General features: G+C 40.4%; 1 protein-coding gene and 1 long non-coding RNA gene across 7 annotated transcripts in view; one reads left to right on the forward strand and one right to left on the reverse strand.

The window, feature by feature from the left end:
- cep192 (centrosomal protein 192) overlaps window positions 1-27,501 on the reverse strand; it is a 95,947-nt gene that overhangs the window by 2,595 nt on the left and 65,851 nt on the right. The window contains exons 33-34 of one of the 6 annotated variants that reach the window (XR_015425635.1): window positions 3,938-3,998; window positions 3,128-3,253 (exon numbers count right to left, since the gene is read on the reverse strand). The exons of 2 other annotated variants lie outside the window; for them this stretch is intronic. The gene's annotated coding sequence lies outside the window, so the exon portion shown is untranslated. Of the gene's footprint in view, window positions 1-3,127; window positions 3,999-27,501 lie in introns of all 6 variants that reach the window. 3 more of the 6 variants (XR_015425634.1, XR_015425633.1, XR_015425632.1) reach the window with 3 other exon arrangements.
- On the forward strand, window positions 20,720-26,486 carry LOC147798906 (uncharacterized). Its single transcript, XR_015425636.1, has 3 exons — window positions 20,720-21,107; window positions 23,386-23,663; window positions 24,568-26,486. It is a non-coding gene; the product is annotated as an uncharacterized LOC147798906 (long non-coding RNA).

Here is a 27,501-nt window from a genome sequence, read left to right on the forward strand (position 1 = left end):
TTGGACATGCCATTCTTACGCCACAGGCATTTTTCCAAGAGGTCGGCTAAAAATTCATACTTGTTCCATTTACGATCTTAAGACAAACATGAGTAAGGCCATGAACTTTAAATGACCATAACATCAAAACTCTTTGTCATACTGAATTGAAACTTCACATTTTTAGTGATAACTTTTACAGGCAAGTTTCAAACAATTGGGCAGCCGAGTTCTTGGGGAAGAATCCCCCCTCCCGACTGTGAGATGGTATAAAAGAAAAGGAGCTCTTTGCTTGATCACATTTTGCTTGACTTGTTTGAATCTTGTACTCTGAAAGATATTTTCCAATCCAGTTGAGTTTCACAGACCATGCAAGTCTTGGGCCAATTTTTATGGACCTGAAATTCACATACACTAGCTTGAACATCAAGAAGAGATGCTATAATCTGCTGATGGTTTGGCTTTGCTTACAACATTTCTAGCCAAAATTTCTCTAGGAGGACGGTGGGACAAGGGCTGGTTACAATCTGTTACTTAAGGCCAATGCACTTCAAGATGAGGTACTCCATCTACCTGGGACATGGTCAGGCGGGAGTCTCAAGAGAGAAGATGAAGCAGAGCTATTTTATGCAACAGCATCATGTCAACACAGCTTGTGAAATATTGTCCAATTACATGATATACAAAGTGGATTCCAGACGTGCAAAGTCTGAGATAAACAAAACTCCTTAATATAAAATTCTACAGGGTGTTCCTAAGGGGCATGGCCAACTCGCTACCAGCATTAGGTCAATGGCTCTATCTCCTTTGTTACATATTCCTCTTCATTTCATGGGGAAATCAGAGGATTTCACAATCAACTGTGCAGCTATTGATGAAAATAGCAAAAGATGAATTACTCTCAATAGGAAACAAAGTAGTCAGAGGAGTTACCTCAGGAATATGCCTCACATTTATTAAAAAAAGAGAGAATTCCAAGCTATGTGACAACATGGGTCTCATTTTGGACTCAAAGTAGGTCAAAGTAGTTCACTCATTTAAATTTTTTTTCTCCCAATCTGAGTGACTACACAATCAATGCTTTCACTTACATTCACCCCATGATGGTGCCTCCCACTTCAAGCACTGTTAAGGCTTTCTCCTGCCTCTCGCTAAATCAATGCTAATTTAGAACAACATCAGCTACAACCTTTATTCTCTGATTTTTCTCCCTGCCCCTTTTTTTACAGACAGGCTCTGTCTATGGCCCAGACTAAATAAACACAGACCTACAGGCAATCGATCATGTCAAACTGGCGCATTTATGATGAGTGTTTTTGTCTAGACTCAGCAGACAGAAACCCCCCCCCCTAAAAAAAAGAAAGCCCGCAGAAAGATTTTTTGGCCCAAGAACAGTCCTTAATGATGAAACTTATGGCACCTATGTCTTATGATATGGGGGAGTGGCTTAAAGATTAAAAGGGTTTCTTGGGGGATAAAGCACCACCACGAGGTGACATACTAGCTGCAATTTTTTAAGGAAAGGGATCAGAGAGGGCAGGACAGCCAGGCAGCAAAGGGATGGAGACTTTTAAAAAAACCATAACTGAAATTTTTAATGGAAAAAGGACAATTTAAATAAAGCAACTTACTCCTTGTACTTTTGGGGGAGGGGGCAACAATTTCATAAAGTAAATTTGAGATGAAGACCTCACAGGCACGAAACACAACTTATTTTTAATTGTCAGCTATGTTGATGAATGGACAAATCCTTCATACATACGGCGACCAACATCTGTAACACAGCTTGGAGAGAATATTCATGAAAGTTCATTGCCCAGAATGTAAACAAATGCCCACCCAAGTGAGAGCATATTATTCAATGAGGGTGCCTTTTTTCTTACATACACCTTGGGAAAAAAAATGAAAACATTAACATCAAGGAAACAAAATCCGAAAATAATCGCCTGAATGCTACTTTCTTACTGAATTTTGCTTCCTGAAGAATTCTGGATAGTGCTTGAGCCTGGCTTGGAAAATGGCAGCAGGCGAACATGTTTATTTTGAAAATGGAATGTGATCAGCCCTATCAAGTATCGATTCTGGGATGTTATTTAAAAATTTGGAATTAAAGGTACACGTATAACTACTCCTTGTAATTTCAAAATAGCCACATTTCAGAATTACACAGTTTTATGTAAAGCCAGTACTTCCAGCTGCAATTCCTGTGAAGATTCACACTCAGTCCAATTAAAAATTACATTGTGATGAGCTCAGTGGATGCAGAAGTGTGCAGGTGTGGCATACAAATGTGGACCTCTGCACAAAAGAAGTCCATGTAATGTAGGGTATGATGGCATAGTGTGGACTCGGACACATCCACACAATGTTTTCCCCTCTCTGAAAAACAGTTTCAGAGGCATTTTGGGGTCACGGTTATCCGTGGCAAAATGAAGAGGAACAGTGAAATCATCATCAAAAATCCAGCTCAAAGGAGTGATCCTAGTTGGAGAAAAAGGAGCATTTTTCTCAAGTTTCCTAAACCACAGGAGAACAAAGGAATGTCCACACTTTGTATGTAAAACAGGTAGGGGTGCGCACGCAGAGAACCGGGATCAATCAGGGTCAGTGATTTGCCCAAAAGCACATACAACACAGAGGGATGTGTCACTAATCCACATCTAGCCGTCCTGTTTGACTTCACAAACTGCTCAAACCATGCAACATAATAATGTTTGTATCAGTCCTTGCATAGACTCCATCTCAAGGGACATGTAGGGACATGCCACAACTACTCAGTCTTCTGAATTTGACAGCACTGGCCTACAAGTAAGCCCAGGACTGCTCCATCATCCCATTGCATTAACACCACAAAATATAAACATATAAATATTTAATAAATCAAAACATCATTTCATCATCGTGAATAAAAAAAAAAAAACACAACCCTGATACCACCCAGCCCAGATTTCATCAGTGTCATCGCACTACTGGGTATCAGTGATACATAATTATCTTTCTCCTAACCCCCCCCAGAAAATGATAAGAATATTACTACTGCTCCCGAGGTTGTGAGTCTGACCTGTTAAAAAAGGGGAGGTGGGGAATTTAAAGCTCCGACAAAAAGTGCATCATATAAGCCAGGGAGGGTCAGGGACCGCCAGCTTACAGATTAATGAGGCTCAGCTCATCAGTGTGGAGGTGGCCCAGATAATCTAACCCCTGGAAGAGAAGCCAGACAAGACAGGAGCCAGCATGGAGACGGTGATGACGAATCATGCTTACAGTGGTGTCACTGTGGAAGGGGGAGATGGAGGAGCACATTAGGACAAGGGGAATTTACCTACGTTAAATGAAATAAACTGATGTCCACTCTGTAAGCCAGTCGAGTTCTTAATCAAACAATAGTCCCATTAACATAACCAAATGAAAGCCATGGCTACTGAATGTGAGTCTTAACTGGGTACTTGGGCGGGTCAGATTCAGCATTATGGCTTTTGCTGCTGGGCCGTTTGGAGGTTTCATCATATGCTTGATGAGACTTGTAATAAAACATGTGTAGATTTTAATTAGCATTTAGCTGCCAGAACAATTTAGTTGTCAGTGTGAAAGAGAATTTAATTTTTGGTTTCCCTAATATTGGATTAAGGCCATTTTAGGAATAAGTCCATGGATTGGTCAACTTGATCAGGCTGTACTCCAGCATTTAAACTTAATTGGATCATTAAATATTAAAGCATAGCATTAGTGTAATCAATTATGCATAGGGCTGTGCAAAGACCTGAACATCTCACCGAAGGGTTTGCCTCAACTCGGCAATCTTGCCTCCAAAGTCTAACAGCTTCCTTTTATTCATACCAATAACTTAATAACTCCAAACTCTATTTAAGATCAATAATCAGACATTTCCCACTTGGCCAGGTGGTTCCCAGTGACAAAAGCATGAGGAGGATTAGCATGAGCCCAAACCGCAGACAACCTTGAGACAAGAGTGGGCAAGAGGTCCAACACTTGATCCAGAGGAGCTAGAACAAGATAACCTATGGGTTTGATGGACAAACAGAGAAAGGACAAGAGAGAAAGGGGAAGAAGAGAGAGATGGCATTAAAAAATACTGCAGTAGTGTTGGTGAAGGATTTTATTGACTGGATGGGACTGGCCAAAAGATGACTTTGTGAACTGGCACTTTACGACAGACAATTAATAGTACAGCATGCCAGCAATTATATTTGGCTGCACCATAGAAAGTCCTTATAGTGGGGGGACGCCTTATGGGTACAATCAGCCTTGGAGAAAGAGTTCAGTCTTTGGTATTTCAAGACAATTGTTACAAATGATTGTGTAAACACATCTTTGCATATCATTCAAACACACTTGCAACAAGGCATGTATGCCCTAACCAATAAACTGAAGTGCACTCATAGACCAATGATTTCCACCATGAAAACTAATCTACAACTAAAACAATGCAAATATAAAATTAATTCAGCGCAACAATCAGAAATGGAATACTTACAGTGCACAGCATCACTCATTTTTTTAATCCAAGATGTTCACATATATATTTTTTTTCTTACCAACTGCCCTCCTCCAATGCCAACAAATATGAGAAGTAACAGAATTATAATGGAATGCCCTGAAGAATGTTCCGACACCATGGGTGTAAATCCTGGGGGATGGGGGTGTATATCCCCAACCCACTTTTTGAGCGGGGGTATGGACTATTGAATCACCCCCCCTCCTTTTCGTGGCGCGAAAAGTTAGGTTGACGGTGAAGAATTTTTCATACTTCCAAACTACTAAAGTGTGTTTAAAAGTACTCAAAAAGGGAGAACTAAAAAAGCCATAAATATACATAATGACCGATGTACAAATGCACAATGGACATCACCCGCTACTGTCACATGGTGTCAGTGCCCTCCCACTTTTAAGTTTGCATTGTCAGGCAAGTCACCCCCTACAATCTTCCATCCCCCCCATTTCCAGGCACAAATTTACACCACTGTTCTACAATATTGGTTGTTCACATTATTCTGTAGCTCTTGTATCTCAAAGCCAACCTGCCTGCACAAAAAAAATGACATGCCACATATTCTGCATACAATATAACTTTCATAATTAATTTTGTCAATACGGCCATTTCAAAATAGTGCGCCACCAAGAGTTTGCGACGCGTTGGCCAATCACAATATGCGGAATTTGTCGACCCATTGCACGTTTGGAAAGGGTTGACAAATTCTGATAGGCCAATGCCTTGCAAACTCTTGGTGGCGCACTATTGTGAATCGCCCGTATTTGGAATATTTTTGCAAACACGTAAGCAGCAGGTTGTTTCTCAGACAAGCCTAAACGATGGAAAGTCCATCAAATGATGACTTATTAAATCATCCTCCATAGCTCAGTGCAGTTTTAAGGCAGCTCCTTTTGTAACCTCAGTATTTTGTGGCTTTTAAAGAAAAAAATTGGCAAAATTGCAAGGCTGACTAGAAGTGCCTTTAAAAATCTATACCACTGACTGCAGCTCAAATCCAGAGGAACCTTGATGGAGTTAATGCTTAGGAACAACCGTCTGTTCCCCGGGGCAGATTGCATTTAATTGCTTCAACATAGATTGTTATTGGTTGATTGCCCATTTCCACTGCAGACCTCCAATTAACATTATCATTTAATGAGTTCCAGTCAGACACATCAAGGCCACATCAGATATTTTGTTCCCCTCTCACTGGATTCTAATTTCTGTAATTTGTGACACCAGTGTTTGGGTGTCTAAAAAAGCACATAAGTGACTCTAAGGGGGCTTGAAAAATGAAAAGATAGCTCATTAGCCATGAAAAAGCAGAAAATAAATCAAGCATGATTATAATAGATTAGAAAAATTCTCACATAGACAGATACCACAGTGTGTACTGCAGAAACTGCAGAATTATCTTACTCCAGGTAAACCTGATTGCATCTTGGTGGCTTATGGCAAACCACATGCAAGTATACCGACCATGGTAATTTTGTCTTTTGTACAAATTGTGACTGAGATTGTTTTCTAAGTGACGCACTTAGGCACCAACTCCTCACAAAGAGCCAGTTCAGTGTTTCAAAATGCCAAGGTCTTTGGGGAACAAAGCGCATCCATGAGGCAGTGTAAGGCTGCCCTATGAGATGGACTATTGCGCGTGCGCATAGCTGTTCCCAAATAGCCTCGCTCTGAAAATGTGCTATTGCAATACCCAACTGGCTCATTGTTTATACAACTTGTTTTGCTTTCCAAAAATACCCGTTCATCAGCTATTAGGCAACCTAACACATATTTTGAGCAAAGGAAAATCAACATCCACGGGGGACTGGTGTGCCAAGAGATTCAGCCGACTATGTCAAAAAGCACAGAGAAAATGTAGAAATAAAGAGTTGTGTCCAATTAATATCTCAGCGGAGGATGCTGCCAGATGACTGGATGAGGGTGGTGTATGGAGGGTGTTCTAACTTTGGTTGTGACATCATCTGTTCAAGCCATATGGACTTCAAGTGAACAGATCTGACAACGGCATAATACAAAAAGTGCTATGAACTGCTTGCTGGCAGCGGTGACATAAAATACTAATTCAAAACAAGTTGGCGGGCCTGACAATTGAAAATATTACTGCTGTGTGTCTAAACCCCACATGAAAGACTTAACGGTTGTTTCACATTGTGACAAGAATTAGTCAACGTAGTCAACAGGCGCTGACATGGTTTATGTCCCACATAATGATGCTTACGGTCACGTACCCTGTGCTATACATTCCTGCACACAGTCATGAGAGTGCAAAGTACAACAAAACACCGGGTTGTATGTCAAGTACGCAATTTGTCTATCCAGTCAGCCTTATTTCTATGGATAATACAATACAATACAATACAATTAATGAGTCATAAAGTGAACATAAGCTCATTTTGTTTTAAGAATTCCTACCTGCAATTTTATGAATTACTTGATAAGGCAACAACCTATCTCTGCATAGTGCAACCAAAGGTCCTTGTTCTATGCTTTAATGTAGACTCTTTGTATGTTTGCTATCTCCAATGTAATGTCTATATGTTACATAGTAAAGATTCCTTTTTGTGGTTTTATAATACCTAGTTTTTATCTTTAGATTTCCAAATATGGGCTGTTACCAAGTCACAACACAGTTGCAATTTATGTCTTTTATCTGCATTTTATGTGTATTTTTGATGCGTTTGCTTACACATTGTCTAGCTTTGTTTATCTCACTGTTGCCTTTTTGTAATCATTGTAAGGCTGTGTTACATTCAGCCCTCGGGCTGCTATTGCCAGTTTTTTAATGAACCAGTCATCGTCGTGGTCGTCATGATGATGATGATGATGATGATGATGATGATGTATAGTCCAGGATATGGACCTTTCTGTTGCCTAGGCCTACTAAAATAACTTACGAAGCTTCACTAAATATTAAAAACTAAATAATGAAACTAGATGAAAATGACTCCCACGTACACATGATGAAACAAATATGCATTTTGCAGTGAACACTTGCTGCTAACCATGGGTGAACCTTCTGCTAACTATGACCATCTTCACAAAATGGCTGTTATTGCTTGTTAACAAAAGACACAAAGTTTATGATGTTGCAGAGGTCACAATGATACAACAGTAACATAGAACAAAGATCGGATCTCTAAAATGAAGTAAGGTAACACCAATGCAGCTTCTAAAATTGCAACGGTATACATGATTTTGTTAGCTAACAATATCCCACTTTGGAGGGGGTGCTTCGATATTTTTTTTTTACTTAATTCATCCCTATTTAACTGAAGGGGGATTCCGGAGGGGTGACAGCAATAGATTTCTTTCTTGTGTCTGAGGAACCCTTAACTAGGGCTGCTTGAAAAATGACAACCACATTTCAAACAAATTCCTAAACCCAAGGTAAGTGGGCGGTAAGTAAGCTTTGTCCAGTGTGACATCAAGAAGGGTGGAGAAACTCCAGACGAGACCATGCAAGGTAGGGGAAGGTTAGAATCATTAACGTGTCTGATTAGAAGAATAAAGTACATGTATCTCTAGCAACTTGGGCAGGCCAGAAAATTATTTTGGAAAAACTTCAAGTATGCCCTTCGCTTCAACAAAAACAAGACAACAATTACGGTGCATGTAGGGAGAGCATACAGTCCTAACAATCGCTAGTAGCTGGAACAGTGTATTGTGCAAGTTTTCTCATGGGCCAATGAAAAAAGAAAAGACTGTAAGCTATGTATGAGAATTTGACGACAATCTGACAGGCTTGTACACAAAAGTTTCACAGTGGATGAACGAACTTTAAAAAAACCTGAACTAGCACGTACAGTTGAATAAAACTTAAAAACAGACACCCCCCACAAACAAATACATAAAATGGCAAAAAAGGCGCGGGGGGGGAGGGAGAAATCAGAGGTGCACATGCTGGGTCAGTGACCCTCTATCAGTCTTTGATGAATCTGTGTACAACCAGTCACCATCCCTTCCCCTCCCGCAGCGGTTGGGCTGAGCTGCATTCAATAGCCTGCCAGTGAAACATGAAAGCATGTAGCGGTTAACCGCAAGACAGGGTACAGTAGTTACATTAGCACGCACCTGTGCGGGTCCATGTGCATGCGTTACTGGGACATTGCAATGCCAAGCGGAGACAGTGCAGTAGAAGTCCAGCCATTAAATCTCATTTTGTCTCTGTAACTTCTATCTTACAGTGTGCAGGTAAAAAAAAAAGGGGATCTCAAAATTGAACTTTTAATGAGGAAAGTAGCAATTTCTTAGGCTTAGGCCAACCAATTCCATATAAATTTGGAGGTCTGACATCACATATTGGCATGGCTTTGGTAACTCTAGACTGTTACCAATGATGGCGATTGTTGCTCTTTGAACCATGCTGATAACGGTGATTCTGGGCCCATTATTAGCATTACTGGTAGGATTCTAGATGTAACAACTGAAACCGTACATCAAGTAACTTCTGATCACTGGTTTCCCATCGCCCAAACTGATTGCATTTATACCGTCAAGAAAAAGTGTGTTTTCATTGACCAGGTGCTTGTCACAAGTTGATGAGTTTTATGTGCATCTATCCAATGCATTCAATACTGTGAACTTTGCAGGAATCCCAAATAGCACAATTTATTACGGTGTATTACGGTATCGTCTGCAATTCAAGTGTCATTTGGGTACAGTACAGCCAACAGTACAAAGGGTCTACTTTGATCAAACCGACAATCAAACTGTCCGTTCTTGCAATACACCTTTGAGCTGCCAATTCCAAACTTCATTCTGTCGAGTCCCTCCCACTCCCAATGGTACAGAAAACTGATTAAAATACAATAGTGTAATTTGACGAATTTGACAGAATTAGAAGCCATTACTGCGGAGGCACAATGCTCATGGACTGGTGGTGCGCGCGTTACATGCCTCTTTGACCGATAGGGTGTCGTGATTTGCCAAATGCACGCGCGAGTCAAGCTGAGGAATGTGCGCGTAGTCCAGTGCCACTGCAGTTGTGGTGTCTAAATCGGATTAGTCTATAGATCAGTGTACAGTGTAATTCGACGACCAGAATTCAAAGTCATTACTGGGGTGGCGCAACGCTCGGGAACAGGTGGTGTGCGCGCGTTACACGCCTCTTTGCCAAATGAACACACGCGTCAAGCTGAAGAATGTGCGTATGAGTGCGGTACCACCGACGCTATGGCATCTAATTGGATTGGTCTGTGGGCAGACAAATCAATAGATGATCAAATCTGAAAACATCACACATCAAAAAGCATCAAATGCCAGCCAGGCTGTTGCTGCTAGCCTGGAGGAGAAACAAGTCCCTTGAGCTCTGTCAGGGAAGTTCCTGGGGATCCTGGGAAACCTAGTCATTTGTACACAACTCTTGTTCAAGGTTGTCCCTCATACATGTTGTCAATCATCACATTACATGGGCTGTATGTGACCAAGCAGCTATCGCATAAGCTTTGTCCCCATGGTCTTTAAAGGGAAATGCTAGTCAGATACAGAAATAAAATCTATTCCAAGAAAACCCACTGGAACACATTGTGCAGCGATCTGAAAGGGTTGTGCATAATATGGTCATTCTGTTCCTCTGCTGAGCTCAACGGGAAGTCAATGAAAGCATTATTAAAACCCTCTGAATTAAAATGCACCATTCACTTAGACTTTGACAGTAGTTCTTATCACACATTGATCTGTGAGAGGTCATGTTAGAATTTCACAGCCTGAACACAACATGTCATTTAATATACATGCATACTACACACAATGTACATCTATCAGAATCATCACAGATGGACATTTTATGCTTAATTATTTCAAAGCAGTTTTCGACAGTTTTTAAAGGTAGATCATTTGAGTTCTAACAGAGATCATTGGGATTTCTGGTCAACAATCTTTGTCTAAGGCGATTGAAGTATATGGGTTATTCCAGAAATTAGGGGTCCAAAAATGTGACATTTTTGTGTAAATGTTACATTTGCCATTTGTTATTTGACATGGAAATATCACCAGAATTGATTTCAAACTATTACTATTTGTTTGGCAGGTAATTTGCATTAATTCATCACTCTTGGAAATTAGAAAATGTGTTCTGAACTTACAAAATCATATGTCAGATGTGACAGAGACACGAAAAAAAATGGACCATAATTTCTGGAATTACCCATATACATGAACGTACATACATAGAGACATATTGAATATAAATATGCTTCCTCAAGTAATTATGGCCAGCTCATCATTAGCACTGGAGCAGTTAATTGGACTAGACTGTATCACAAAAATTATTACTCAACAATTAAAATACTTCATCTCGGAATTTGCAGTATGGTAACCACGGGAACAGCAAGATGGCAAAGACCAATTTTTCTAAAAAGGGGGGCAGGGACAGACACAATGCTCTTTACTGCTGAAGTGTAAAAAGGTTGAGCCCGCTAAAGCTTTAATTGCTGCAACTCAAGCACTATACTGTCTGCCACTGCTACGCTGACAACCTCTGCTGAACCCTGCAAATCCAACATGTTGGCACTGCGCCATGTGATACTGTATTCACCCGCAAATCCTAGGACTTTCAAAACTGGCTGGGAATTCTTTTTGTTGGGGGGGGTCAGTTTTGAGAAGACGATAGCAGAGAAGTGCCATTTTGCTAACTTAATGTGAAACACTCTAGCTGATGTGTTAAAAAACAGGGGGAGGGGAAGGACATCGATGCAGCAGTGTTGAAGGAGACAACATCATCCCACACAAAGGTTATTATTTGGCACATGGTATTACCTTGCTGAAGACAAAACACACTCAATTTCCCATGCAAATGGCCTTTTGTCTGCCGTTGAACCCCTAATGTCTTTAAATTTTCTCCATTCCCATGGCTCCTGCATCCATAATTAAATCCAATGTTCGAAATGGTTGGAAACTGGGAAGGAGGAAGTCTGTACAAAGCATTAACGACTCCAGATTCCCAAGTTAAGAATTCAGCCGACACGAAAGCAACTGAGGATTCTTAGTTTTTATTAAATCTGTGGCCAACTGAACCGGAATCTCACAAGGTAATTCCATAGGGTAAGAACAGTGTAAACATTGGCTGGGGCCTGGTATGTCTAGCATTTGATGGCTAGACAGGGGCAAAGTGTTCAATATTCCAGGAGTATTTACTAGATTCTTACAGATGCTGAAAAGTGCCGACGACCAGAGTAATTTCTGTAATTAAATGACGCCCCAATTGCCAGGCAGGGTATGACACATTCTTAGCCAACGCGCTGGGCAGAGCGTGAGGTCATTGGCACTGAGTCAATGACATGAGCTGACTCCCCTCCCACGGGATAATATCGTTGCTTTTTTTTTATCTGAGAGCACCTTTGATAATGTCTGGCTCATTATTACTTTGCGCCCGTGTGTGTGTCCGTGTGGGGGATGTTCCCCAGTAATTCCACCTTGGACGGATTACACCCTGTCTCCTCTCCCCACTTATAAAATCCATAAATTCAAAGGCTCATGCATAATTAATAAAGTCCTCATTGGTTTCACTTGATGTGCAGACACCACAAAGTCATCAAGGGGAAACGGTTTATAAACTGATCACGCAGTCGCCATCCTGCCTCAAATCAAGGCCTGTATTGCTGCTGGCTCAATTTTAGGGCTTTTCTTACAGTAAGATGTTCGTGACATTTATACTGATGAACCTCAAGCACCCCCGATCTTTTCCTTAGAATTACGCTACTCTTACAATTATGCACTTCAAATGATATTTTACCTGAAAAGAAACATTTAAAAAAAAAAAATCTTCTTGCAAAACCCTTTTCTCCGGGCCAAAGTGATTTTCAGGTAACCTTGCTTAGGCTTGCTTATACAAAGACTTTACTGCAGGATAAGTTTCCACTTCACTGCCAACGGGCATATTTTTCTCAGGTTTATGACCCCCAAACCCCAGCTTAAACTCACATCTGTCTGTGGAATCTGACCCACAAGCCAGTATCTAGGTCGCGGCACTTCCTCACATCCAATCCATTCTTCACAAGTTATGAATTTGACGAATGTAACGCATGTAACTGTGCGGTAATTACCCAGGCTTTTTCCACCTCATGATCTTCACAATTCCTTTTCATAACAAAAACAAACAGCCAGTAACCTGCTCCACTTCTTGCAAACTGCCTCCATATCTTTTTCTTTATGACTGCACGACCGTGTTTAGCGCGTCTACAAGTGCAACTTTATAAAAATTATAGCACAACATATTACATCGCGTATACAAATATTTGCTCAAGACAGTGACCACCGCGGGTTTGTTTTAGTAACGGTGATTCATCTAACCAAAGAGCTACAGAAAGAAGTTCCTCGGTCTGACAACGGAGGAGCCATTTACTTTGGAAATTCTGTGACAGGATGGTATGAGCATTCAGCAGTGCAATAAATATTATACCCTTGTGGAACCAGACTCTGCCAGGGATGTACTCATTTTCGTTCCCCAGGAAATGACAACACGGCAAGCAATCTGATGATGAATCTGTGATTGGGGGAAAAAAAAAATTAGCATGGAGGCACTGGACAGAGAGGTAGTCTTGATTTGAAAATCACAGGCACGCGGAAAGAAGTACACCTGAAATTTTCTAGGTGTGTGGTTTTGCCATTCAAAGCTGGGACTGAGACCAAGGCTGGGCAGATGTCTACTTGTTGATCACAACAAAAATATACAAATCATCAAAAAATGACCCAAACTCATGATTCAGTCATTTAATTGGCTTGGTTCAAAAAGGAAAAAGAAAACAAGAAGTTCACAACGAGTGAACTCAAGATCACAACCCTTGCAGGGAGAAACTTTCAAACATCAGCTACCTCTCACCGTTTAAATGTATTTAGTTGCACACTTGAAATTTTATTGGAATCATCCATGGCAACACTTAAATGCCAACATGGACCAAAGTTTCAATTAAGTGCACAACTGTTTTGCGCAGTTTTGTGAAGCCCCGGCCGTGTCTTGTTTGAGAGGCTAGCAGATTGGCCGGTAACAATGACTAGATGCAACTTCAGCTAATGACATGTAAGTTTACAATTCTGCTCAGTGAGCAATACTGATATTAGTTAGTTTTCTTCATGAATGTACAGGTCAGTGAGAACAGATGATTTGCATGGCTGCCATCTTGCAGGCCAGTGCTTTCATTCCACAGGGTATGCACAAAGGAAGTTTTCCTGTGGAACAAAACAACTGCCCTGCAAAATGGCTACCATGCAAAGCCTCTATTAATAGTACTGAATGCAGTACATGTAAATACTTGGTTTCCTCATGGAGGTAGAAAGAGATGGTTTCCTGAACTAGCATGCTTGCCCTCTGGAGGCCGGATGTTACTTCTTAAATAGGCATTGATGTGTATAATAAGGGATAGAAGATGTGTGTTTCTTGAATAATGACCTCCCACGGGAAGGTCACACTGCAGTTATACACAGATTCGCGCTAATATGACAGGGACAGTAGTAAAGTGTTGCTGGTTCCAAATTGCCTAACAATGAAAAAAAAAAGGGTTCTTTTCCTGCTCAGATGGGTCAACATTGCTCCTCCGATTGTTGCCCTCAGTTAAATTACTATTACATTTATTTCCTCCTTATGGCAAAATATACGCATGTCTGTATAAACAGCATTCAATATACACATGTACGTATAAACAGCATTCAATATACACAAGTATGTATAAACAGCATTCAATATACGCATGTCTGTATAAACAGCATTCAATATACGCATGTACGTATAAACAGCATTCAATATACACATGTATGTATAAACAGCATTCAATATACACATGTACAGTATTCAATATACGCATGTATGTATAAACAGCATTCACATTATATGGCCAGTAGATGTGGCAAAACCTTAAAAGCAGAGCTTGCAAAAGAACAAGAAAAGAAATGTTACAGGAAACAAAATAGAGGAAAAAAATTATACATAAAATATAACAAAGAAAACATTGACTGTTTCATCGGAACAGCTAATTACGAGAGAATGAAAGTTCTGAAGAGTGGACCTTTCTGTGTCGTACGATCATTGACGTTCAACGTTTACTTTGTTTAGAATGTCGTTCTTTCGGGGAATAATATTTTATTGAACTCTAATTTTTCGGGGGTTAATGTTTTAATTCTTGGCAAAAATTAACCAGATGTCATAAACCCACTAACCATGGTGAAGTCTTCAGAAGCCCTCTTTGGTGAATAAGTCGATCAACATTGGTAACAAGTGTATTAATTACAGGCACTAACATTCTGCTGGAATAATTTTGGATTAAATGGGAATGGTGTTTTCTTAACATTAGATACCTTTGGGACCAAATTCAATGTCCGTACCAATTTCATAGAATATGAGGCTGTCACTTAACTTTCTTTCCATGATTTTCTTCTAACAGAAAATCACACCATGGAACTTCCTTCATTCCCGTTCATTTTGAAATATCATTACATGACAAGAAAGGCTCCTAATAATTTAAAACACTATAATTTCCTCCAAACCAGCCGTTAGAAAGTTTGTACACAAATGGGAAAACAGGCAGCAAATTAACTACAATTTTCACAAGTGTAAACTGGTGTTTAATTTGCCTTTTATTTGTATTGTATATGTAGATACTAAACTAAGGTGGTTTCAGTTTTGATTAATTTATAGAATCCTTGCCACAGACTCTCTTTTTGGGGGGTTAAGATTAACAAGGCGGATTCCAAAATCTTTCCTGGTTGCAAAAACGAGGATGAAACGTTAGTTCACCTTTTTCATACCTGTTTTTATTCTTCTAGTGTCATCTAATTTTTGTCATCTTTAACTTCATGAGTTGAAGGAAAAATCCACACTGATTTCCATTTGGATAACAAAGCAATTCTGTTTGATGAGACAAGTACCAGTTAGAAATGCCTCAATTTACTAATTTTAATTGCTTGTTTCCACATCAAAAAAATGAAGATGAATGACAAATATCAATCCATTTTACTTTTGAAAAAAAAGACATCAAAAAGTATTACAACGTGGAGAAATATTTGTCTGTTGTTCACAGTGTTACCCAGCAGTTCCATGAAAAAGGGAATACTTCTCTTTACCTTGCTAAAAGAAGTCTTGTCCTTCCCTATATTTATTGTTGTAAAGTCATATTTGCAGTTGACCTATGTCTATTTAGCATCCATTTTGTTTTCTGTAGTGTTGTGTTTTTGATGATTTGATAAAATAGTATTAAATGTTATTCCCAGGAATAAGAAAAAGTTGAGATGGATAGAATATATTACATAAGATAAAAATTTAAGTTTCCAATTAAAAGTGTTAAATGATCTTAAACATCTGAGAGAGATGGGTTAGTCATTCCATAGCTTAGTAAAATTGAAAATACTTTTATTATAAAAAATGTCAGTTGAAGCTTTCAACTCCACCAAAGGGCATCTGTAATCAAAACTCTAGGGCCCTTCCTGAACAGGCTCAAAACTCACATTATAACTCCCACTATAACTCACATTATAACTCACATTATAACTCCCACTATAACTCACATTATAACTCATTATTTCTCCCACTATAACTCGCATAAAAACTCACATTATAATTCACATTATAACTCCCACTATAACTCACATGAAAACTCCCACTATCACTCACATTATAACTCACATTATAACTCACACTATAATGACTTTGTTCTGTATTCTAACACTCATCAACCATGAACCACTTGCTGCCGGGTTTCCAGTACCAGAATCCTTGGGTTTATATGCAAAGCCAGGCTGCCTGAAATTGGACAAAAGAGCTGGGCCTTGTAACAAAAGACCAAGTTGCTGGGAATTGCCAACATTTTTTCAGTTGTTAATAGCGAAGGAAATCTGTCATTGTTTTGAATGATTATACCACTCTTTGTGGCATTTGTGTTTGTGGCACGAGCGGATTACCACCAGAGACAAAAGCGCTCCAGAGACGAGCGATACAATACCGCTGCATGCTAATCTGGCCCGTATTAAAAAGATGCCAGCAGCACACTGTGCCAGTTTTGAGAACAAAAGAAAATTACGTAACACCGCACAATCTGGGCTCTTTTTACAAGGCAGCAGGCCTGACTGAAATACTTGGGCATCAATTGATGTCTGTCAGACTAGAGTAGCTACCAGACAGTCATTCGTGTGGGTGTAAACGTCCAGTAAATGAAGTTATGAATTTTTAAAGAAACTCGAAAACGGAAAATCTTGAAAATCCTCCGGGGATACGTCATGCAACTTTAAATTAAACCCAGCAGGATATGTTAATAAACATTAGGATTTGGCTGTTAAAGTTGTGCAATCCCCTTCAGTGAAATCCTAGTTCCACTGACGAATGATTTGATACGATTGACATCTCATGTTAAAAAGTAGTTTAACATAAATACTTTTCCAAATACCATCATATCCTCCCACAGGGTGAACTCTTCACAAACACACTCATCTTTCACTCATTTACACTGTTACCGTGCCAACGGTTCCAAATACCAGTATGTATAAAGATAAATAGGAGGGCATCATTTGTGGCCCATTCATCCATTCTTTGCTGAGGTTCTTCTACTCCAGTGATGGTGCGCAGGACTTGGATGTAGGCCTACTATCGTGCACTGCTGAAAAGGGCCGAGCGATTGTAAAAGTGCAGTTTGGGAAAGAGGGAGCCAAGAATCATCATACACTAGAAGATGATCAGTTGACAATCACGTGCCTTCAATTTCAGAGTGCTTGGAGTTCGATACTTGTCAAAGGGTATTAGTTTTCAGGGGGAGAAATTAAAGCCACAAGATGTGAAAAATATGAATTGAAAAGAAGCTAAGAAAATGACGTTCACCAAAACTGGGATTTTCAAAGACAGTTTAGTGATTAAATTCTGAGCAGTGTTTTTGTAACAGCAAACACGAAACTTCTAAATTCACAATTAGTCGTGGATAATTTACCAAACAAAATTGAAGCAGGTTCTTCAGGTCCAGGATCCAGAATGCAAGTCTGCTGTCAATATCAATGAAGTGCCCTCTCTTGCCTGTTGTCAGTAGGATACAGCACCATCTTCAGTTCACACACACGCGCTATTACTAAGGCCACAGTCCGTTTGAGATAAACAGAGTCAAATAAACTGTGAGCACTAGAACACACCAAAGTATGATCCTCAAAATTGTCAAATACCTAAGGTTTCTCTGTATGCTTCATTTAATTCCTAGCAGGGTCTTTCAACAAAATAAACACTTCCAATATTCCTCTGAAAGTTACTGTTATTCACTACATATTACACAAGGGAAGGCTGAAAAATAGGGCAATCCTGTATCTCACGTAAACTTGACAAATGGTCAAATCGCACATGTGACTGAAGGCCCCATTTTCCCTTGTCCCAGAAGTAAACATGAATAATATTCCAAGTAGGCAGCATGTGAACAAAACGGTCCGTCGCTTCTTGGAATTCCCACCATAACAACTTTATCCTCAGTTCTTGTGGCAGTCCACTTCTTGTAAACACCCCTCCCCCAACTTGTCCAGGAAGCAGCTTCCAGAATTTGTGCGTCTGAGGTTCGCTGAACCACAAGTGAGCAAGGCAAGCTTTCATAATGTGTGCTATCATATTCTCGAAAAGGTTACAGAAAAGGTCACAAAACTGTATGCCCTTGACTCTTGTGAACACAAGAAAACTATACCAAAGCAAAGTATGGTTAATACTATAAAAAAAAGCTGACAGTACAACGGACGTGGTGAGAGAGACACTTTCACACTGCATTGCAGTTTTTGACAGGAAAACTGCAACAGTAGAATACCAGACTGCCAGCAAGATAGGTGGGGTAGACTGGGCAAAAAGCATCTAAGTACTGACCATTGGTTCATCAAAGATTCAAGAGGGTTAACAAGGCATCTTGCCGAGGTAAGCCTTGTCTGAGCTTCCTTCAGTGCCAAGGTCACTCGCAGTGAGGTGGTTACCACAGGTTTAATCTTTTATAACACATGTAGATAAAACCACTCCAGCACAAATAATGGTGTATGACCCACGGTGTTTCTTGCCATGTGCACATTCAGCTAGCAATTAGTTGTCTTATCAATGTTACACACAGGCCATGAATTTTTTTTTTGGGGGGGGCTTTGATGCATACCTTCACACATGTGCATCAAAGCACCGATGGCTTGGATTTGGGGGAAGAAAACTATCATGAAGCACATTTCTAGGTTTCCCAGACTGCTTTGGCCTGATTGCATTTTTGCCCTTTCAATTTCTTACATTTCCCACCCTCATATTAAGATTGCACAAGAACAACATTTACCATTCTGCACTTTGCAGAAAAAGCTGCAGTTTGCCAAATAGCCCCCAGCTGCTCAGGTCATTAAAATGCAAGCCCTGAATCTTTGATGCCACGATCAGAGAAGATCAGAGAAGCTTGATCTTGTGGCCTTGAGCACACTAGACAATTAATTGCTTACTATGGCGGAATAGCAGATTCCTCATCATTCTACCCTCTGGATACTGCATTTGGCTCGCTTTAAGAACAACAGAATGGTCAGTTAGCCTTACATTTTGGCTGAAGTTACAGCTTTCTAAAGTTAAGAGTCAGATCTATAGGCAACATAGGTATGAAGTGGGATGGCTAGTGTCAGTCAATATGGAACTTTCATTACGACAAGAAATGACTCCAACTGATGCGATTCCAAGACAGAGACTTAAGGGTTGTTTTACTGAGTGGATCCCAGTGTCTGCAACTGGATGGAAGATATCTCTCGCCTCATCTGCTCCAACTCTTCAAAAGCCAAGCTAAAGATCCAAGCCCCCCCCCCGTTCAAGGTCAGGTTTGCTGTCAGGTGCTTACATTATTCCATGGTTCAAATTTGAACAAAATTCAGCAGCTTCAAAGAAATGAGCTCGTTTAATTAACCTCAGAAATAAAACTCAGTTCACACACATGGCTCAAAGTACTGACTACATCTCACAGCACAGTGTCAATGATAAATGCCGCTTTTCTCCAATGTTGCATGTAGATTACGATGAAACATTCAGAGATTCAGAGATGGAAACCTGGTAAGAATAAGACGTGGCAGCTGAATTATAAATGAGAGGAGACACTGATGGGCTTTGAACTTGAAAAGCCCCCCTGCAGCCACTTGTGTTTCATGTCCTACAAGGGGAACAGGAATGTCATCACACTTCTGGTAATAGCTCCCTCATCTCATTTTACCAGGAGAGGGATGGAGTCTCAAAAGCCTACGGATGTCAACTCAAACTTCTAGGCAGCGACTTGGACAATTTGAGGCGGTGGGATAGAACTGGTGGGTGGAAGCTGGGGGGGGTTACTTTAGTAACTGGGGGCTATGGCCGTCTACTTTTGTCAGGTCTACAACGGGGGGCCCACTTTATGGACCAGTCCATTTAATAGCTGATGACTGATAGTCCCACAACTACCCTCCCCCTTTTGAAAATTGTTCCGCCCTTACGCTGGGATAGGGTTGAAGGCAGGTACCCCACTATCCCCACACTAAATCTGGTTATTCCCGTTCAGGTTTTCCACAAGCAAGACATCAACGTGTTACAAATTTAAAAATAAGAAAAAAATGCACTTGGGTGTTACCATATGCCATGTGTATGTACATGTCATTGGTACAACCTGTGGTCTAAGTTTTACAAATGTGAGTTTTCCTTTTTTTTCTGCATGCAGAAATTCTTTTCCAAGGACAGTGTGACAAGATCCATTCCCCTTCCATCATGATAGGCAACTGAAAAGACTGAACAGACTTTTTCAGTGTTACTGTTATTTTTTTCATGGAGGTCACATAACAACAAAACTAAAGCAGCAATTTCTCTACGCAAACACACATACCTGTTTTACATACAAAGTGTGGACATTCCTTTGTTCTCCTGTGATTAAGGAAACTTGAGGAAAATGTTCCTTTTTCACCAACTAGGATAATGCCGAGCTTGATTTTTGATGATGATTTCCTGGACTGTTCCTTTTTATTTTGCCACAGATAACCTTGACCCCAAAATGCCTCTGAAACTGTTTTGCAGATAGGGGAAAACATTGTGTGGACGTGTACAGGAGTCCACATAACGCCATCACATCCTACATTATGTGGACTTCTTTTGTGCAGAGATCCACACTACATATGCCATGCCTGCACACAAGTGTGTATTTGCCTGCAATTGGGGACCCTCAATTGTTCCTCTTTTGTTCATACTTAAACTTTTTTGGAAAACCTTCCATATGTTTTGTACACAGTTGTCAATCGGGGACCCTCGGTAAATCAGGGACCTTATTGTCCTCTATTGTTCAGGGTGCCCAATTGAATTCAAAAACAAACACACAGTCACTACAGCAACTCTATCAACATTGGCCCCAATGGACAATTCTTAGTCCTTATCGGGCCTGCACTCTTGCTACAAGAATCCTGATGCCCCACGATTTACTACATTTACCAATGAAAGAGCTCATGGTTGACCCAGTGGGAGAAATGAGTGGCCTTGACAGTGACCCTGTGCTGTAATCCTGTGCAGGGATTTCTCCTGCCATTGCATAAGCCAGCCATGAGTGATGCCTGAGGGAGCTGGACATGCAACCGTGATGATGTCATACCCAAGACCCACCTGCACGATGTGGAGCAGGCAACTGCACTGTTCCCGTACCACAGGTGTAGGGCCTAAGCCAAGGTAAGGCCAAGACGGGTAATAGAATTACACCAAACCAAGTACAATCAGTCAAGATTTTGGTTGGAGACAGGTATACTTCACTGAAGCGCAAAAAGGAAAAATTGAATACCCATGACTCCCTTCCTGCAAGTGTAGCATCACTTCTTGGGGAGGGGGAGGGGTTGACCCCAACCTTTGAAAAGGTAGTTATTTTAACACCCCCCCACACTTTAAAGGCCTGCCAGCTGTTGGAGGTACATTGCAACTTCAGAATTGTATTCTTTTCAGTCTAATGACAGGGGCTTGCCCCACTCCCCCATTTTAAAAACCGTTCCGTCGCTGTTGCTTCTCGCTACAATTTTTGTAAAAGATATGGACATGAAATAATGTACATATGAAACCGGCAAGCAATGCCAAGGCTATGTTGTTAAAGCAACGTTGTATCCATCAAACATTACTTGTTCTTTGTTATCTTAACCACATGCTGCCGGGTGCTTTTAAAAATACAGTGCACAAATACAGGCCATTTTCAAGATTTTCAGTTTTCAAAAATCTTTACAAATTCATCATTTTATCTAATGGATGTTTACACCCACACGAATGATTGTTTGGTGGCTACTCTAAGCTGACAGGCAACTTCATTGACTCCTGAGTATTTCAGCCAGGCCTGCCGCCCTGTAAAGAGAGCCCAGAATTTGTGAGGTGTTGTGTAATTTCCTTTGTTCCCAGTGAATGCGAGTAGCGTTTTTTCAAATGCGACTGGATTAGCATGCAGCGGTGCTGTGTCGCTCATCAATGGGGCCCTGGAGCACTTTTGTCCACGGTGCTAATCCGCGGGCGCGCTATGCCCAAAACAGTGGTACATTGTTTAAAAACAGTGACAGATTACCTTCGACAAATGCAAGCCGAAAAATGATGGCAATTCCCAGCCGCAGGTCTTATGATCCGAATACCGTCTTTTATTACATGGACCAGCTCTTTTGTCCCATTTCGGGCACCCCAGCTCTGTGTATAAACCCATGGCGCTCAAAACAGTGGTTAAGTAGCTTTTCTTTATTTCGTTGCTGATGTCTATAATTTAACTTTGTGTTTATTCAAAGTGTGAAATAAATGTGGATGAATCTGTGAATATGAATATGCATCATGTTGGAACAAGAGATGGAGTGCTTTTGCACAGCAACAATGGTCCTTTGGAGGGAATCTATTTGGGACACGCACAGGTGTAAGTACGCTTGGCGCAGGATGCACTGAGTACCAGTACAAACAATCAATTTATGTTGGAACGTACAGTCTCTGCATGTGTGTACCAGGTGCCTGGGAAATTCTCATCAACTTGTGTCTACCGTTCTAGTTAGGAGTTGCTCCTAGTTAGGGGATACCTATATTATGGACAAATTATTTGAAACATATGGACATTTAGGAAATAAGCATGAAGCCAGCAAGCAAATCCAAGGCCTTGTTCTATTGGACAATACGTGCATTGTGGAGAAAAACAACATTCTAGGATTTTGCTTTCAGATCATATGTTTTGAATATCCTCTGATTCAGCACCAGGGATACGTTCTCACGTTAAGTTGAATGCAACTACATAATGTCACACACTGAACCGAAAAACTGTAGCAACTGTACACATGTGTGTGTCATGTTAATGCTTGCACAAGCTTCCAATGGCAATGTTGCAAAAATTGTGCAAAAAGACACGTCATTGGAAATGGCCTTCTTGCACTGTTTTCTTCAAAATGACAGCTCGCCAGAAAGAATAATTTCACAGGGAATCTAGTCACATAACCATCTTTTAACCAAGCATGCTTTCCAACGACAATTTTGTCAGCAACCTTTCGGATGGCTGAAAATAAGGGACTGTACCTAAAAAGCGTACACAAAAAGAGCAATGTCTGGAACCAATGCATTCGGAATGCCTTTCACAGTCCATTTTTCGGTGTCCTACACAGGGAGTCACTCTTAATTGTTCATTGTTTCCTACCTGGAACTTTTATGTACTTAGTGCAAATCTTGAGAATAATTTGGTTTGGCATGATTCTGGATTGCCAGTCTGAAGCAGGTGTAAGGTGTGGTGGAGATGTGAGGCAAGGTGGAGCCTCAAGGGGCTGTATAATGGATATGTCCCATCCAAAATGGCCACCTAGACCACAACGGTCCCTGTAACACCCAATGTTGTGTATATGCAACATACATCTCATGCCGTCATATCTCAGTTATTGTTCCAAGGCAGTTTCACGGTCAATCTTATTTGCTCATTTTCCATTATTTACTCATTAATTCAACCCTCACTCCTCAGAAGCTTGCTATAAAGGGGAGTGCCTGCTGATCATCTGAGCTCCAACAAGCCAACCCTAAGATGCATGCTCTGTGCTCACACCAACTTGGAACATCGAGTCCCAATCTAAAGTAATGCTTGCCGGGAAGTGAAGTCTTACATCCATAAAAAATGATGAAACGCAATTCAACGTTGGATTGGACAGGAAGTACCTATACACTGTGATCCCAAAGCCTACTTGATGGATATCTCAAGCCATTTACTGAGGGGGAAATGGTGTGAAAACATGGCCATCTTTGGTGAGTGGTAAAAAAAACCAGGCCAGGATCCGTCCCTGCCATGCTCCACTAGCATGATTCCCATTCCCATCCCTGCCTTATCGGCAATTTCAGGATGTCAGATCCCTTAATCCATGTCATTACCAAATGACAATAACCCTATCCAGGCAATTCTCAGCTTCATTCCCCATTCATCTTGGCAGTGAGATGCTTGTTAAAGGGTCTGCTCCATCTCTATGGATGCTATCACACAGCAGTGCACACACCAGGGAGGTAATATTTGCCAAGTACCCCTCTGGAGAAAGAATGGCAGACATCAGCCTCCCTCTTTTTGATTTCCACAAGTTCCTGGGGATGAGGGTGATTGAGCCAGACAGTGGCGTGGTACTACCTCAGTCTGTCAGTGGGGAAAAAACATCTGTTACTTTAAAGATGAATACTGAATTACAACACTGAGGGAAGTTGGGACAGTGACATTTGTTCATGCCCAAAGTATTGCTTTATGTGTGTGTATGTACTTCTCCTCCTTCGTAAATACATCAACAAACTTAGAAAATTTCTTATTGGCTGATGGTAACCTCACTTCTATAAATTCAGCATTTATAAATGCCAGTCATTTCCTTTCTATAGCTTCTGTGCTTTTTCAACAAACTCCCTTACTTAAAAAAAACCACATTTCCATCCAAACATAAAATAACCCCAAACCAAGTTTTCTGGAATATTCTTATGTGTGCATTTATCCTCATTTTGTTTTGGCTTCAATTAATTCGAAACAAAAATGTTACCAAATCAACCAACTTCATGTATATATAAACATTAGATCTTACATGTACGTTTCCACTGGTGCAAACGTAGACAGGGCAAAATTCCATTAATTTTATCACAGATATTCAGCTCCATTGAATCATTTTTTTCCCCCTCCCAGGTGTTCTCCCCAGTTGGAGACTTTAATGCATCTGTGCTCTTCATGAGCAGCAGGACAAAGATAACGGGTCGGTCGGTCGCAACAGTGACTGCCGGGGAGTCTGGGGTTAATACTGTGTGCTATAAATGAAATCATGAGGCAAGAGACTAAATAGGAAGTCTGCTGCACAGCCAGGGGAAAAAGGCACTGCATTTGCTGGGCCAGAAAGAGACAAGATTCACAGCACGGGACATAAATTGAGATGGAGAAAAGGTTGGATTAAAAAAAAAATGGGGCAGATTCTGTTGAAGATGAACTCTGGTGTGGGGAAGGGGACCAACCAAAATTTATTTCAAAAAAGAAAGGAAAGGAAATCAAACATTTCACATCTCAATTCCAACAAACAAAAAACTAACAAAAAAAAAGAATAAATAAAAAGACAGTGGGGGGAAACTTTTAAGGGATTTCAATGAAACCTTCACTTTTGACTCAAGTTGAACGAATACACTTTCTGGCTTATGCACATGAGCCAACTTCCAATAGTCATTCCCTTAAGCTTGTACATGAAGTCTTGGCTTAACCTAGGACAACCACCATTTATGGTACTCTCTTACTTCTTTGTTTTCCAGGTTCATAAACATGCTTGAATTCTATCTATGACTACAAAAGAGAAACAGAAAAAAACCCAAAATTCTGGAGTCACCCATGAGCTATGTATCTTTCACTGTTCAAGTTACCCTTTAAACACTTAGGGCTTGTTGAGATGTTGATAAGCACATTGGAAGGCCAAGTTTTGTCTGGAAAAGGGCCACTGCTACAAAAATACAGGTTTCTGCTTTTCCCACTTTACTGATAAAGAACTTTACTCTCAACAATTGGTGTCCTCACGAAATTTTTTTCAAAATCATGATTTCAAACGTTTACACGAGCCTTTGATTGCATTTTTTACAGCACTAATGTAAGGTATACATAACATTATAAACCTCATCAGATGAATTTTCTACATTAAATCTGTACACAGTTTCTCAGAGTCTCTTTTTGCATACTTGTAAGCTGCAGGTAAGAAAGTAATATGGGTACACATTTAATAGCAGAAGACAGGCAGCTGAATTTATAGCAATGTAACGTACATGGTTTAATGGATTCATTTTCACTCAAGTATCAACACATCTGAAGAAATCTTTTGCTTTGGGATGAGATTATGCAAAGAAACTTCCACCTGCAAGTCCAAGAGATGAAAGATGCTGCTGTATAATGCCACAGTAGACCCATGTTTACAATTTGTTATTTACTGATTTTGTGCAATATTTTGTAAATTTTTCAAAAATTAATTACTTAAAAAAAATTAAAAAATTGGCAGGGGAGGGGGGCGTTGAGAGAGACCGTTAGATCCAGTTTTTTCCCATGATTATTTCGGAATCAGTATCCAAAGAAAAGTGTGCAGGCTGTACAGGCCAATGGGTATGACATGCACCACGCTCATTCACATAAGTTTGATCAATTCCAAACTTTGCTTCCAATAATTAAATTGCAGACTGATTTCCCCCCACAAAACAGTCATTAAATGGCAGGCTACTCATTTGTACCACTGCTTGTCAATTACCACAGAATGAACACTGTCCACAAGAGCATCCCTCCCATAAAAAAAAGGAATATTGATTTTGTTTGTTCTCCTTTCTCTTTGAAGACCTACTGCTTGCAGACTAGCCTTTGCATCTAAAATTGGCCCGGGGAATTAGTAGCCATTAATCAAATATTTACATTGAGAAAATGAGTTCTTTGTGAGGGGGACTAGGTGGAGAGTCCCTGTGTTAATCCCTGTGGCTTTTATGTCCTTCAGCCAGTATCACCCAGACTGCATCAGACAAAACAGTGTCTGCGGAGCGGCCACATCAAAACTTGTTCTTGTTTTCTGTAAGAGACGTGTAGACCCTTGGCTGAGTGAGCATACTTTCCGCTGAAATCTTCAAGGTTCAAATAAACCAAAAGTGACATGTTTTTTTTCAAATTTGTTTAGATACTGTACTATATTTAAGCATTTGGTACAAATTTTCCATTGGGGGGGTTCCTAAACAATGCAGGCTGACCCCAGGAAACGAACAGTCCTCTACAGTTGAAAATAATAGAACATAAACTGAGAAAACACATAAATGAAAGGATGATTGGAGAGCAAAAAAAGTTACAGGTAAATAAAACAAAACAGCAAGAAAAACACATCAGTCAGGCTAAAATTTACGAGAGATTTCTTTTTAGTTTTTCCCTCTTTACGGTAGGTGGGGTATTTCAGAATGGCGTTGACACAAGTAAGTCATGCACCACTCTTTGATACTGACCACGCTTATTTTGCCTATAACTTATATGGGTGGCGTAAGTTGGCAGAAGTGTCACTTTTTGGTTGGTTTTCCATTTTACCTCAAATTCATTCAAAATGGCATTTGCCCCATTAATTCTAAATAGGGTTGTGTTTTGATTTAGTATTTGTTAGTGCGTATATTATTATCAGGTGTTCTGATAGCTGCATGGGATTTTTCACACTTTATGAATTGTTCTTTTATTAATTTGTACAGGTAGTGAACTATAATTTTAGCAGCCACTTGTAGGCAAAACATGACTGTAAGTCAAAAGAGTAGTCCCTTTGTACGTAGGGGGTCTACACCATGGTCGGGGCCCCATGGCTGCAAATCTCCATCAGATTCAAATCCTCTGCTGTACACCTGCTGTGGCTGCAGTGATTGCACAATGTTTCAACCGTTTACAACCAGAGAATTAGCCACATACCCCAGGATTCTGGCTGCCTCCAACCTTGTGAAATCAGAGATCCGGAGGGACATTATCCATGCAGGACTTCTGCTGCTGTGTGTACCTGCATTACTACAGGGAAGTGTTTAAAACACCCTCCCAGAACATCAAAACTTTCGAGAACTTCAACAAAAACAAACTGACTGTGTACTCTCA

This window comes from Acanthaster planci, linkage group LG06 (assembly GCF_054643075.1).
Source record: "Acanthaster planci isolate LZ-2023a linkage group LG06, COTS_SCS, whole genome shotgun sequence".
Classification (NCBI taxonomy): Eukaryota; Metazoa; Echinodermata; class Asteroidea; order Valvatida; family Acanthasteridae; genus Acanthaster; species Acanthaster planci.